General features: G+C 40.3%; 1 protein-coding gene across 3 annotated transcripts in view; it reads right to left on the reverse strand.

The window, feature by feature from the left end:
* The window catches only part of STAG1 (STAG1 cohesin complex component), a 151,510-nt gene that overhangs the window by 64,437 nt on the left and 71,490 nt on the right, over positions 1-15,583 (reverse strand). The gene's annotated exons all lie outside the window — the stretch shown is intronic.

Below are 15,583 nucleotides of genomic sequence, written 5' to 3' on the forward strand. Positions count from 1 at the left end.
GCCCAGGACCAGCATGGTTTATTGACTGAGGCATGCTTTCCACACCAAAGGCTCCAAAGAGCTCAGCCAAGACATGAGCCAGCTCAGCACCAGAAGCAGCAACTGTATTGCTGTTATTCTGTAATGAAGATCTTCCACTCTTCCTTGCTACCTGAACACTGGAGTTGATAGGATTAATTTTTCATTGTAAATAAAACAAAGTTACCAAAATTCAAAATAGAACAACACAATAGCTATAAATGAAAATTCTTGTGTCTCGATCAAAATTCCATCAGTGTACAAATACAGTATTCTGACATATTATTGCCTCCTCAACTAGACACTATCTAAATATCTGACCATACAATCCAGGGCAACATAAAGGTTTTTTTGGTGCTGCTGCATGATCTTCTCTTCATCACTTCACTACCTTAGTTTGTTAATGGAGGAAATTCAGAAAAATTAAGCAAACTGCAGAGCTACAAAATCCGTCCCAACATCATTAACGTTGCAAAGAGTAAGTCTCTCAGGTTTTCAAAAAGTTCAACTGGATTAATAAGCCACTGCATGGCTTCAAAAATTCAGACCATAATAGAAGCAACTTAACAGCTAACAGTATTAGTCACTCTACAAAGGATAAATAAAGATAATTTAAACATGCCAAATATTATGCAAATGTTTTCATTCTGGTGTTTTATTCCTTTAAAAAAGAGCATTAGAAATATATGCATTTCAAAATATACAAGCTCAGAAAAGCACACCAAGTCTGTCTATGTTAGTACGGGTACAGTTTTACACAGCAAATGAAAAACTGATTTCTTGAATTGCCTTTGTTTCTTCCTGAAATAATATTTGTTATCTATTTCATACTGGGTAATACTGCCAACCTCAGTTCTGACAATGGCAATTTGAATTTGTGCATGGTAATTTCCATATCATTAACAAACAATTACTAATGCAATATATCAACATAAAACCAGGAACCCAAGAGAATACCACCATGTGACAGTTGAAAATATATTTTCTCAGCTTGAAAATCATCTGTACATGCAGATATATTTTAATCTTTCCCTCAATCCTAAAAGTTTTGTTTTGGCTAAATGAAGTAGTTTCCCAGTATGCCTCAGAGCAGTGAACAGGTACTATTGCAAACCCCTCTGCTGCAGAAATGCTCCTTTCTCTCATGGCATGCTGGTATCTGCTGCTCTTCCCACTGGCAGCATACCCCTCAGCCAAAGAGGAACCTACTGACCTTTGCTATTTTACTGGTTTATAGCCCTGATCCTAACGATATTCTTATCTATTTATGGCTTCTAATAACCTGCCACAGCCTCAGTTTCTCTGCAGTCACAGCCAGGGTAGGCAAGAGCTCCAAGGGCTGCCAAGGGAGCATCAGCAAGCACCCGAGTGGAGAACAGCACTTACCCACTGTCCTGTCCCATTCTTTCCCCACTTCTCAGGACCCACTTTACAGAAGTCGTGGAAAGCACAAGGAGTGTCTCTGCTTGGCTGGCAGTAGGCAATGGCTCTGGTCTGACTTTTGTCTGACCCCATCTGTTTTCCTGGCAAACTCATTTAACACTGTAAGTATGCTACAAGGTTTTGCTCAGATTTCATGGTGACACCACAACGTTTCAACATTGCAGTGGTCAACATTATTCAAACCCATAGTTTTTATGATTAGTGAAAAGCAAAATTTTCCCATTTTCAGGTGAATCCTTAATATGTAACAGATTGTCTGTAAAGTACAACTGAGGAGTGGCATGCATCCCAGAAATCTTTACCTTACCCAAATCGCTTCACATCCTTTTCTAAGCTGAGTTTTACCTCTGCCATGAAGCTCTCACTCCATATTTAGTGCAGAGAATTGAAATTGTGCTAATCCATTAAAAATTGAGAAGCCTATTTCACTTCAGGACTAAGTTCTCAGTTAAAACCTATTCACATACATTATGTTCTAAAAAGTCTTCTCACTGACATATAACTATATTTCCTTAATGACCAAATTCCAGTTTAACTTTCAGATAAAACAAGTATCAACATAATTTGTCAATAATCATCCAACATGGCCTTTAAGAGTGAAAACAAAAAAACCCATACAGAGCACAAAACTTAATTTCAATGAGAGAAGAGAAAGACTAAAGACTATCCTATACAAAACAGGATGAATATACCTTAAAAAAACCTAAACTGTGTACAAAACCAGATATAATATTTCTGGGAGATATAACAAGTGGATTCGGTGGCTTGAAAACATGTATTTAGAGTGAGAAAAAAACCCAGTTTTATTAGTAAGTCGTGTAAAAGCAAAGCAACAATAAAGATCTCCAAGAGCTTCATAGGATGCAAAAGCTCTTGAGTCTGAGCACCAACCAGCCTTCACTAGCAGGAGTTACACAGGGTTACCCCTGGGATGTGGGTGGTCCCAGGACTGCCTTTCCCGCTGCTAACAGGAGGTCCTGGCACTGGCCACTGCTGGCAATCAGGGAACACCATCACACCAAGTGCCCCACTCCAATGCCTCCTACATATGGCAGCTCTGGGATTTCTACAGGAAAAAGAAAAGACAGATGAGAGAAACATCAGCTCTAGGAGCCCATTTACAGTCACTCCTGAAATGTTACTCTGGTTACTGCTGATGGCAATTAATGATATACTCTGGAGGATATTACCTCTACTATATGGTCAGTTTTCATCAGAGGGACCTTTATTCACCGAAGCTACACAGACAATTTCATCCCTTCTATTTTAGACCACCTGCCCACACTGAGTAAGCTGCAAGAAAAGTAGTGGGAAAATTGCAGCTCAAGACTGATGTGAACGGATATTAAATAAGTCTACAATCTCTTGCCAAAGGAGGATTAATTGTAGCACCTTAAATTCATGGTAGCTGATTAGACTGATCTCTCAAACACATGAACTGTGTTTGAAAAAGGAGAAAGATTTATAGAAGCATTGAGAAGAAGACACAAGGAAATTTGCCCAGGAAAGTACATGAAAAACACAATGTGCTTTTTTGCATCAGCTCACACTCAATAGTGGAGACCATAGCACCAGAACCTAATTGAAATTGCCAGGAGAGGGCAAGTTTAATAAAACATTTGTGAGGATGGATGGTGATTACAGAACTGCTGGATGGGCAGTATTTATCTCCCTTGATATCATTCAATGTGTAACTCCTATACCTTTTGTCCCACTTATAATTTAGATCATAAGAAATAATCCACTTCTATTATGTCCTTAAGTGCAGTTTTCAATCATCTGAGAAGTGGTACTGACAAATTCTGTGTGACAGATGACGAAGACTGAAGTCAAACCATCAGGAGCACACGATTTCTCAGAGCTCAGCCTGGGTCAGGGTACTCTGCTGTAGCACCTCCACTGATTGTTTCCAGAAGAGAGCTGTCTAAATCTACCCAAAAACTACTCAGGCAAGTAGAAAAGTTCATTTGCTGTGGCTCACTCATGATCACGTAAGAACACTGAAGTAGCTCTTACCTCATTGGAATCAATAGACGTTAATCATTCATTTAAATAGAAGCAGTAGTGGGGCAGTTGAAGCATATCCAAATAGATGCTGAGACTTCTAAATCCCACCAGGGCTCCTGACTTCCTATTGATTTCTGTCCCTAAAAACTGAAACTCTTTGCTAAGACCAGAGGTCAAGACTTGAGAAAGACATCAGTATAAATATTTGGTTGAATTTCCACACATGTAGGAATAGAAGATCCTTTCACTGATTTATTCCCCAATTCTTCCTGCTGCATGGACTCTACACTGCCCAACTTCTGCTGCCAGTGAAGCAATATTCAAAAGACAGAGGCTTCCTATAAGGCACACAGCCAGTTCATCCTTAGAGCAGCTTTTACCAGTGAACTCTAACTGAATGAATCAGCAAGAATCCCAGTGGAAAAGTAAGTACAGTCTTGTGCAATTAAAACCTTATCAAACAGAGAATCATAGATAACTGTTACAAAGAATTCTAATGGTTCACCGAAGTCTATCCTCCTACAGCAAACCCAAAATTATGTCTGAATGTATTCTGGGAACTCTCTTTGCAATGTGAAGACCTTACACACAGTACAGCCATGGAAAGTGCTGAAGGGCTGAACTCAGCAGTGTCAGAGGGCTTTTCCAATCTAAACAAGTCCATGAGTCTGTGCTTAAAACAATCAGTAATGTTAATGCAGTCAACATCTATAGGGAGCATCATTAAAGGGTCTCAGTAAATCTGGGAGGATTTATCAATTGTTTTTTTTACTAACATAGGGGTCACTGTAAAATACAGTGGAATTTAATATCAAATCCTTGCTATTTCTGATACTCAAATTCAATGACAATTGTTCCACTTTAAGTGCAATTCTGTATTACACTTAGAAGTTCAAAGTTCTGAATGAGATTAACAAGTGGATAACTTTATATACATAACTAGCATTTAATATGATTTGAACTGCTAATCTCTTTTAAAATCCAAAATGTTATTTGATCCAGAAGATAACAGTGATGGCACTTATTTCCTCATTACAAGTATGGGAAGAAATATATTGAAGATAATCAGAGATTTTTCCAAAGAAGAGAACAATGTATGGCACTGACAATCCAGTCAGTGGATTTCACTTGCTGAAAAAAGTAGATATTCTTATAGTATAAAGAGATAGAAACTTCATCCCTACTTTAAAGAAAACAGATCCTATGAAATTCTGAAACTGCAATTATGTGCGAGAATTTGTTACTTGTTTAAACTATGTTGAATGTCAAAAGAATAAAAAAGGGAAAAAATAAAGAATTCAGGAGTGATCCAAAGAACTACACACCATTAAATGTGACTGCTGTGTCAGACTGGGAGGTGTTGTACTACAGATCTGGTGTGTCTGTTCAAGGGTTGATGTTATTACTGTCAAGTAATGCTTCACAACTCCCCTGGAGCTCCATGAGGCATCAATAACCAGCAACAAGTCATGCATTTATGTAACACAGACATTTTCAAAATCCTACAATGATCTCTCATTTTCTTAGAGGAGCTGATGTGCAATAATCATACGCAAGAAAAGTTTTCAGATTAAAACAGGAAAACAGACACAGCAAAAAAGGTCAGTTTTCAGAACAGAATGAACCTACCAACAGATCTTTCCATGCGAAGATGTTGATAAAATATGTTCCATAGCAGATACAAATGCTTTGAAAGAAAGGATAGAAATGGAGCAAATAGTTTGCTGGTGACACAATTATTTAGAAAAGCTAGACTGACAGCTGCCAAAGGACATCATAGGCAGAAACTGGTAAAATGCTCTTCAGCAAGAAAGCATGCTGAGTCCCCAGACTACTAGCAGAAAAAAAGTAGGCCTACATCATTTAGTGCATCAGAAACAGCACACTTCATGTGCTTAAGTTTTACAATTCTGATAAAGGAAACTCCCTTAAAGCTCAGGGTTTAAGGCTGATAAGGCTGGTTTGAAATGGCTCTATAGCATTTGCACTTGCCAAGTGTAAGCTGCTTTGCATCCTCACAGAGATGATTTACATGAAGCCACATAATTACTAACCAAAGACACTAAACATGCAATCTAGTATTTTCACTGAATTATTTCATAAGAGAGATCTTTTCACGCTTTGATGACTGAAAGTAGCACTTCTCATACAGCACCAACCTCTTTGTAAGGTAACTTTGAGCAGCAGTTAGTGACATGAACATGAGGGAGGAGCTGAGGAGCCTTTGCTGCCCCAAAGGCAGCAGTTCGCTCCTGGCAATGTCTGACAGCTTTTGCTCTTGGAAGGCTCAGCTCTGCAGTGGCCCCACAGCCACGTGCTGCCCTGCATGCCCAAGGTGAGCCTGGCTGCAGGAGTCTGTGCCCACAGAGGACACTCACGTTGAGGAGAGAGGTAAAAGCACACATCCAGGAAATGCTCTGCTCAAAGTTCCCACCTGTTCCCCCAGGGCTGGCTCCAAGGTTCATTTCTGTGAGCACTGCTCTCGCTGTGCTTCCTGCCCACATGCTCTAAGCAGATGTTTGTTAAGAACCTTCCTGGTGGATGTGATGAAACAAATTAACCTCGGCATTCCTGTACTCAGCAATCAGCACGGGGTGTTAGGCAGAATGCAAGCACAAGTCAGCATCACACAGATCTCACATTTGGCAGTAGTTCAGAGTTTTCCTGAGCTCTAGAGTGTTAAGGCACACTGTGATTATTGGATTTAACAGCTGATAGTGGATCCATCATCTCTTAGTTAATTTGTAATTTCCATCTCCACGAAACTCTGCATGAATGGAACCTGCAGTTTAGCCCCCTACTCCTTCAGAAGGTACCTCATTCTACTTCTAAAACTTCAGCTTGATCATTTTATTTGATAAACCAGGATCTTTTTGCAATGCATGAAAAAGTATTCTTCTATTTGCCATTCTTTTCCACATTCTTTTGTTTTTCTTTCTAAATTTATATATCCTTTAGGAAGTGGGATAGTCATAACTACATTCAATGTTAAAAGTGCAGGTGCAATGTAAGTTTGAGAGAGATTTTTTGTGTCTAATATATGTAGAAATAAACTTGCCCTTTATTTCTAATTCTTAACTTGGCCTCTCAGAGCTGTGCCAAGCACAGAGGTTGTATTTTCAGATTATTCCCAATGACAGCAGGCTCCAAGAGCAGAATGTGAGTAACTACAACTTATCAGTGCATGTGTGGAAGCAGCCTTTGGCTGCCTGCTGTCAGACGTGACTCAAATCCAGCAATATAAACACAGGTAGTGTGGAGGCTGAGCTCCAAGTTAAGTGTAAGATACAACAATGTAAATATTTGCACTAAGTCCATTTAGGTCTGTCTCCTCTTTCTGAGTGCCTTTATCACAGGCTGTTTACACATCTGCTCTCCCCCCCCTCCCCTATTCTGTGAACAGGCCCCCACCAAAGGTTCCCTCTGAAATGAGGAGCCCAGTGTGAGCACAAGTTCTTCCCTCCTCACAGAGGAACCTGTGTGCACAAACACCTGATCTGACAGGGCAAAGACACTTCTCAGTGGGGTAGGACAAGAGCCTGATAACCCAAACATGAGCACATTCCTGCTGTGTAAGCATTTCTGTAGCCACCAATGGAGACAAAACAGTACTGCCATTGCTAACAGCAGGCATCCTACCTGTGCCCTGTCCCTGGGACACAGCCCCAGCCCTGGGCTCTTGGGGAGTTTTCCACTGGCCACAAGTACCTGCTGAGTGAGCTGAGGCTTGGCACCAGGTGTCTCTTGCTATAACACAAGCTCAGGTGTGAGATAATGTAATAACAATGGCCTTGAAAACATCCAATCTGTCTGATAAACTCATTTCAAGAGAGAGCAATTGATTTCTACTACTTCTGTACTTTCTACAATAAACCCCAGAGCAGTTTTTAAAAGACTGAGTACTTCTCAAAGGAAAAATAATGGATTTCTGTTCCACCATACTGGAACAGGCTTCATATACTATAGATTCTTTATTATGCCTTCTGCTGGATAGCTAAAAGGTTAATCACCAATTTGAAAAGCAGTAAGTATCTATTTACTATTTCAACACAGTATTAATTATCCCTGTCCTATTTCCTATGATTTTTACCAAATGCTGTCCACAGAAGTACAAAATCACAGCTTCTTACCTTCTTAGAAGTCTAGAATAGTAGAATAATTTCAGGTAGCAGGATTCCTGACTGTCACTAGTCCAAACCTTTCCCAAAGCAGAGATCCAGCAAGACCAGGTGAGTCTGTCAGTGAACCCACACTGGGTTCACCCAACAAAGGGAGCCCTTCCACCTCTGGTGCCTGGCCAGCTCATGGCAGAAATGTTTTCCATTCTGTCAAATTAGAATTCCCCACATTTCAACTTGTGTCTGTTACTGTCACAAAACTGTGTGAAGAGTCTGCAGTCCCCTTTTCTCTAGTTCTTCAATAATCGAAAGAAGCAGCAAGATCCTCCTTCAGCTTTCTTAAAGCTGAGCAAGGCTGCTGCCCAGTTTCTCCTCCCCAGAAAGCCTCCTGGAAATCCAGGCTGACTCCCTTAACCACATCACACCTACCCACATTTCATGCTTCAAAGAAGTTCAAGCTCACTTTCACAGAAACCAAGGACATTTACTTCAGTGTCCACCCTTCCTTCTACTTTCTATGGATGTGCCTGTTCCATCTGCAGGTTCCCAGAGCTCAGCAGTAACTCACACACAGGCTGTCAGCATTGCAACATGCCTTCACATGTTTTTGCTAAAAGGTATCTTCTTTATCAGAGAAACAAGCCTCTTGTCACTCAGTGTCAACATCTCTCCAGCTCATAAAACAAAATGCCATAAAACATGGTACCTCCACTTCCCAGGAAGTCAGGAGGCAAAAGATGATCACAGGAGGATTAGATAGCCATGGTCTATCCTCTTTCCCTCAGTCTTTCTGCTTTCCCTGATGGAGCTTTAATCCTTTCCTCAGCCATCTGTTACTCTTATTTCTACCTGTATTTCTCAGAAGTAGTAAAGAAGGGAAGATGAAAGACAAGTCCTAAAAAATACAGAAAGAGAAGTAATTATCTAGAGATTTTGAAATTTTTAATTTTTTTCAATTGATGTGACAGGCTCTAGAGTCCACAAAACATGGTATCTAATAGGAAAACTAACGGGGGGAAACAGAGAGAAACAAGAGGCCAGACCTTTTGTGCCAAACCTGGGAGTTGCCAAAGACCTGACAGAGCTCAGCAAGCCATATGTGAGTCCCTTCAGCTGCTGATGGACCATCACACTCTGCTCCTTGCTCAGCTGCCTCCTATCCCTTGAGAAATCTGCCCTTTCTTCATTTTCCTCAAGGAAGCTGTTGTTGCTTGCATGAGAGCTTCCCAGACACAGGTCTGAAGAAATACCCTCAGTTCAGAGCCTCTGCATTTTCCTGTAACTGTTTGCTGCTCCAGCACGTGGAAGGGAAGGATCAGGACTACAGGGGTGTCTGCATTTGGGATCTGTATAGTGCCAAACCTTATTAGCAAAGGCACACCAAAGGGACTGCTGAGCCCCAGGTTTCCCAGAGCCAATCCTTACTTTTCAGTGTTCGACAGCACCATCCACAGAGCCACAAGGCCAGGGCTGACTGGGATCCAAATAATTAAACAACAGTAAAACAGAGGCTTTGTAAGCGCTGCAGAGCTGCTGCAGGAAGGTGAAGAACTTTATCTGTCAATATGAGAAAAGCTGGTATCCTTCAAAGAGTGAGACTGGAGACACAGAAACATCATGGAAACAACTTTATCTAAAACACTTAATTTCCCTCTTTAAGTGAAAGCCACCTTCTACCTGCAACATTTCTATGCTTTTTTTGTTAACCTGAAAGATGGAAATGAGACTCGGGTGCACTTCTGTCTGTAACTGTGCTGCCTAATTAATTGTAATATTTTTGTTTAACCAAACCTGGTTCATGGATACCCAGTCTCCCAATGAATTTTACAAAAGCAGGTCATGGAATGGAAGCCAATGAGGTCATTGGGGAATAGTGTGAACCATGACCCCAATCTCTGTTAATCTCAGCCTCTCACTGAGCTGGAGACAGGCAGGGACACACACAGGGAATGCTGCTGCTGCTTCTTCAAGAACAGCTTCACCTGCAGCACAACCACCTCCTGCCCAGCAGTGTGTGTCCCAAACTTTTCTGGAGTTACACAGCATCCAAAATTCCAAAATATTGTCTCTCACACAGCTTCATATATCCTGCACTTCATGAGCACATTCAGCTGCTTTTGTATAATTCAGGAAAGTTGAACACAGATACATTAGAAATCCCTCTTCATTACTTCTGCTTCTCATGAAATCACTTTAGAGTATATTAAAGACCAAAGCATTTACTGACAATGACATGTGCAAACACAATGAAAAATTAGCTGAGCTGGCACAAAGCAAAGCCTTTACCTTTCTCTCTCCTCACTTAAAAGTAGGCAAGATGAGAGGAATTCTCCTTCTTCACATAATTATTTCTTTCTGTTTTCTAGGACAACAACCCACTTCCTCTTAGCTGTTAGCCCATCCCAAAGTCCCCTTTTACCTTCTGACTATCTGAACACATGTATAGAGCTTTTTTTCTGTAAGGAAACACAAAGAATTTGAGAAATCACATGCAAAAATCCCCTTATCTTTGTGCTTAGAAATTAAAAAGTGCTAAATTTCAGATGCTGTGTGTAACCTTGACTTAGTTTGTGTGTGTGCCCGCTTTGGTGAGTCACCAATCTCCCATGGCTGTCAGGTGTTGTGTGTGGCTTCATTAGCACAGACACCAGAACTGGGGAGGGAACAGGAGCTGTGGAGGTGACATTGTGATCTGGGGAGGGAACAGGAGCTGTGGAGGTGACATTGTTGTCCCTCTGAGTGTGCAGCTGTGCTGCAGCCAATGAATCCAGGAAGAAGTGTGGCAAAGGGGGGGTTCTTACAAGAGGGTTGATAAGGATGCTGCAAATTGCTCTTGCTTTTATTCCTGAGGTTCTTGTAGGAGCCTGGACAATTTAAACTATCTCCAAGATGGTCCCTTGTGCATATTCCCCATTTTCCAGGTATCCTCCCAGCAGTCTCGTGGATGAATGCACAAAAGAGCAGCACATTACCAATTGTAACTCCAGGTACTCTGAGTGTGACACCGTCCTTTGGCTATGTAAAACCCTACACATAAGAACAAAGGGCAAAGCAGGAAAAGGCCCTTCCTTACCAGAGAACATAAGGAAGAGGGCCTAGGCTCCACTCCTGCTTTTTCCTTATTGCAAATATGGATCTAGCAGAAAAAGTCAAGGACTTCAAGTTTCCATTCCATGAACTTCAAGAAGTCTGGATACGCTAAGCTTAGTCTTTAAGCAATTTGAGGAGGAGTAGGAAAGCAGTGACAGCAATGGATTAAACATGTCCCATGTTATCTGAAAAACCTCTCCTCTAGGAGTGGCACAGATTTTTCTATCCACTGCCTCAAAAGCTTTTGATATCAATAACTCTGTTCCTGGATCGGCCATTTCCAGAGCAGATACAGGATCTTTACTTAAAAGGGATTTACAAAGATAACCAGAAGAAACCCTGTTGATAAAATGCCCTTAAGGGAAACTTTAACTTTTAAATTTTTGATTTAAACTTGGCTACTATAGAAAAATAAGAGGAAGCATCATATCAAAAGTGAAGTAGTGAAGTTAAAAAACAACACAATGAATAGTTGCTCAACATGTTTTGGCATGGATAAGAGAATGAGAGAGCATATATTAGAGCCAAAATCCATAAAAGTCTGGATATGCTTCTAAAAATACAATGCAAGAGAGAACTGTCACCTCAGAATTGAGAGAAGATAAACTGCTGGAACACACACAGATCACAGCAAGTGTTGGCAGGACAAATATAAATGGGAATGTAGAAACAGGAGCAGAAAACTAGGAAAGCTCAACATACAATAAGTTTCTCAACAGTCTGTGTCTAAGATTCACTAAGGAGTATATGGGAGCAGAATATAAAAAAGATTCACCTATATAAACTTATTAATACTAGAAACCCCAAACTTTGCATAAGTAATAAAGCAGCAGGTCCTGAAAAGAGTGCTGAAAGACAAATAGTAATAAATGGCAGATGAAATACAAGAGGGAATGAAGAGTCTGAGTATATTAATTAACATAAAGATAGTGGACTCAAGGGGGGAAATTAATCAAGTGCTGCTAAGGAAAAAGGAAAGAAGAAAAACACAGAGGAGCACTGCAAGAAAAGCATGTTTAATCAGAAAAATGCCTTAAATTCTTAGTTATAACTCCTCTTCCATTGCTTTGGATCCTCTACCTTACACATTTAACAACCAGAAATAGTTGAAATGCTGTATTTCGTGCAAATTGAAAACGGCTGTGTAAACACACCATGTAATTCCTGCTAGATACACAAATATAAGACACAGAATAAAGGAGCCAGCTGACTCACAGAATGGTTTGGGTTGAAGGGATCTTAAAGCTCATCTTGTCCCAAGTCCCTGCCATGGACAGGAACACCTTCCACCAGATCAGGTTAATCAACCCTGTAACTCCTCTGGTTGTATTTTACAGCTTTGTGGAAAAAATCTTTAAAGTGGGAAAATACATAAATACAGCAAAAACAGAAATAAAGAAAATACAAAATATTGCTTTACAGTATTTTTTAAAACAAAATATTTCAACAGAACCTTCATCAAGTTTTATCTTGTAAGGGGCATCTAATTTTTGCAGTATTTTGTAACAAACAATATTTTCCTTTTAGGACTTTTCAGTCTCCCTCTCCCCCACTGTAAGTTTAAGATGTCTGGAAGCCTTGGTATCTAGGTGCCTTCCTGTAACACACTCACATTTTTTAGTTTAACCAGAAGGCTGAGTTAACTATACAGTACCTGATTTTTTGGGCAGAATTACATTCTCATTCCTGTCAACACAGACTCTTAGCTATCAATTGCTTTCTGGTCCTTCCCCCATGAATTGTCCTTGAAGCTCACAACATAAACACCAAGGGGTGTTACACTGTGGATCACCTGCTTGATGAGAATATTCAAAAATGGAGTTAGATTGTAATTCTGGCCCTGCTCAGTGGTGTATTCTGGCTCCATCATTCTGCAGTAGCTTAAAGCACTGTGCTCATAGGGTGAAAGAAGAAAACTGCAATTTTAGCTCTTGAAGCAAAGCAAAACCACAGGATGTATGCCTGCCTGCCTCTCTTTTCTCCTGCTTCCTAAGCTCCTCTGTGGACATGTGTCCTAAAAAGAACATATTCCTTTCCTGCAGTTTTCAGAATCCCTAATTTCTTCCTTTCCCCTTATACTTGGCTGCATTTAAAGGCATAAGTTTACCTTTCCATCTTTCATTCCACTGTTACAGATGTTTCAGTTTGCTCTTCTCCTCCTTGCAGTTTCCCTACAAATGAGACTTCATACATGTAATTGATTTTTATAGGTCTCTAGGGAGACCTTGTAGCACCTTCCAGTGCATAAAAGGGCTCTAAGAGAGCTGGAGAGGGACTTTGGACAAAAGCCTGGAGTGACAGGACAATGAGGGATGGCTTCCCACTGCCAGAGGGCAGGGTTTGATGGGATATTAGGAAGGAATTCCTCCCTGTGAGGGAGATGAGGCTCTGGCATAGAGCAGCTGTGGCTGCTCCACACGTGGAAGTGCCCAAGTCCAGGCTGGATGGGGCTTGGAGCAACCTGGGATAGGAGAAAGTGTCCCTGCCCATGGCAGGGGGTGGAACAAGAGGAGCTTTAAGGTCCCTTCTAACCCAAACCATTCTGGGATTCTGTGACATTTAATACCTGGTTGCTGATATTACAGAGTAATAAAGAAATGCAGGGAGGACTGCCCACTTTCACAATCCCTGCCACCATAAACTGTTTGCATGAGATCAAAGTCTCCAGCTCCCTAAGGGTTAAATGCATTTTTCATCACAGTGTGATGTCTCTCCCTGTTTCCACTCAGAAGGAACTGCAAGCTTTGCTCAGCACAGGCAGAAGGGAGCCCTTCCCAGGCTGAGGACTGCTCCCCTTCCCCAAAAGCAGCCTGCTCTTCCCAAGGAAGTAGCCAGCTCTGAGCTCTATAAAGTGATTTTTACACACAGCACATAGTTGAAGAACAATCCTGCTGTTACAGGCTACCATGGAAACCAGAGGGGAAAAAAGGGCTGAATATTAAAATTTGAGAGTGAGAATATCCATCACTGCTATTACACAAAATGGTTTGCAAATGCTTCTATTAATGGGTCTGGGCTGGAACCTTTCCTGTTTGTCACTTTCTCCTCTAAGTGCTACAAGTGGAGCTGAATAGAGGACAGAGAAAATATTCAAAAATCTTTACAGCTCAAGTGTATTCACACACCACAAAAAGGAGGAAAAAAAGAAGTATCTGTTTGACAGAAGAGTAAGAAACTCCTAACACAAACATCAACAATTAAACTCTAATCCATGGGTTTAGTTAGAAGATGACAACAAATACATTAAAGAATGAAACATCAGAATAAGCTGTTGGTTTATACTTAATAAAAATTCTTCCTATTTTTTGAGAATAAGCATATGACACCAGTAAGGCAAATTTCTGCATCTCTACATCAACAACAAACCTCCACTATTTGGTCCCAGCCCCACAAGCCTGGCATCTTCAGGGGAAAAAGGGGGAAAAAAGTGAAAATGAGAAAAAATTACATTAATTAACAAATTTTGAGAACAAAGAGTAACTCAGCCTGGCTTTCTGCACCATTATCACTAAGCTTAAATCCTTTGTAAATCAGATAAAAAATTCATGGCAGTTCAATCTCGTTCCTTTGTTTATCAGGATTTAAGATTCAATCTGGTATTGAAATACCCACAAGTGGTGCAGTGGGGGAATGTGAGCAGGACTGGATGTGCTTCAGAGTCCACTTCTTCCAATTTAGGATGTCTCTTCTTTGAAACCCAAGCTTTGTTTTTTTTCCCTTATATCCAGCTACTCCTGAATGCCTGCAGATTAACAGAATATTTGCTTTGGTGTAACCTCTTTCTTTGTGCCAGAGAATACCACTTTTCCATTAGGATACAGAGCCTTTCTTATCATCCCCATCTTCTTTTCTTCAGAAATAATTACTGCAGTGTATCAGCCCCACACTTAATCAAATAAATCTATAGCTTCATTAATGCAGAGAGAGAACTGTAATTACAGTGTTTGCTGAGAGAAATATCTTTTTTGCAATTTAATTCCTACCCTTGGTCTGAAAAAACTCGGACTAAATCTTCAGCAGAATTTGCATGTTTGGAAAGGCCAGAGACATGAGTACTTTCCAAATTTGTAATCCAGTCAGAAAGGATCTAAGATCCAGTTGTATTTGGTTGCTTTTTATAATTAGTTCTTGTCTTCTCAGGAAGCACCTGTCATCTACAGTAAATCCAGCAATGTGTCTCACACACAGCTAGCAAACCCATACACTGACATAATTCGTTCACTACTCTGAGAATAATACTGCAAAAATAAATCAGACTAAGGCTTTTACTCCTCTGCTTAGTACAGAGGGTGTTCCTCCTGTAATAAATTTGTATAATACAGAAAAAAAAACCATAAATAAAAAGGAAATGACAGATCTGGCTAGTAAGGCAGCAACTACCCAGAGTTATTAACACCAAGAGATATTTACTGCTCTTCTCTTGAAAAGCTGCGGCATTGAAAGCATGGCCTAACTGAGAGACTCCTCAAGTTTCACCTCTGTAGTCATGTGAGCAGCCCTGTTTTCCAGATCAATATGGTTGTAATTAAATTAATATAGTGGAAAACAAGCAATAGTATTTAAACTCCTTGCATAATTTTTCTCCAATGAGCAGTGCCAAAAATAATTTTACAAGCTCTGAGTTTACTTAGTAGTGCACAGGGGCAGAACACAGACTTTGTTCCAAGGTAACAAGGAGTGCTTTCATTTTCAGCAGAGATTTGAACTTATTATACAGAACTAGCAATGCAGTATTCATTTCATAGCTAATTTGTCTTTCCTTACATTATAGATTTGCTCTAAAATATTCTAGTACCATGAGTTCTGCCAATTAATTCAATAAATTTATTTTAAAATATTTAAAATTTATATTGATTCATACCCATAGATTAGTTAATAGCTGATTTTAATAGCTCCTTTTGTCTGCT

The sequence above is a fragment of the Zonotrichia leucophrys genome, chromosome 9 (assembly GCF_028769735.1).
Source record: "Zonotrichia leucophrys gambelii isolate GWCS_2022_RI chromosome 9, RI_Zleu_2.0, whole genome shotgun sequence".
Lineage (NCBI taxonomy): Eukaryota > Metazoa > Chordata > Aves > Passeriformes > Passerellidae > Zonotrichia > Zonotrichia leucophrys.